Raw genomic sequence first — 769 nt, 5'->3', positions numbered from 1 at the left:
ATATATATATATATATATATATATAAGCATAGTGTATACATACACGGTTGAAACACTGTAGAAGATAATATAGGTTTTGGTAATCTTTATGGATTTACATTGGACATTTACGTGATATTTACGCTCTAATTATTCAATCTTACATTTCTTTCATGATGTTACACTCCTTTTATTTGTTTTGTATTTTGCAAATATTAACAGCTTTCAAATGACGTCTTTATAAACGCAATGCATTCAGTCTCATGTTGCTGAAATCCTAATTAGCGTGAATATGCATCCATCTTTCAACATGTTTTGCAACATGTATGTGTATTTGTCGTGATAGAGAAATCAACACGTAATATTTCAGTTTCCCTATACTTTCCACGGCACGAAATATATAACATTACATGAACATATGCATAGATGCATCCATCCATCCATCTATCCATACATAGATACATACATATATACATATATATATATATATGGGAGAATATACAAAAAATAACAACAGACGAGGACAGGTGGTGTAAATAACAAAAGTATATATTAGTATGACGCTCGGGAATACGGAAAGTCTTTGACGTTTCGAGCTACGCTCTTCAACAGAAAGAATACGGAGACAAGGAGAAAAACACGGAGAAAAAAAAATTGAATAGTGTTCAGTCAACGGTCAATCATAATAATGGCCGATCATAACAATGACTGACCGGAAGTTAGAAATTCTTATTTCAGGAGAGCTAAGAAAGGGGGAGATAACAAACGGTGATCGGGAACGAGGGGCTGT

The sequence above is a fragment of the Octopus bimaculoides genome, chromosome 2 (genome assembly GCF_001194135.2).
Source record: "Octopus bimaculoides isolate UCB-OBI-ISO-001 chromosome 2, ASM119413v2, whole genome shotgun sequence".
Taxonomy (NCBI): Eukaryota; Metazoa; Mollusca; class Cephalopoda; order Octopoda; family Octopodidae; genus Octopus; species Octopus bimaculoides.
The sequence above is the reverse complement of the archived record's forward strand: the minus strand, read 5'-3'. Positions refer to the sequence as shown.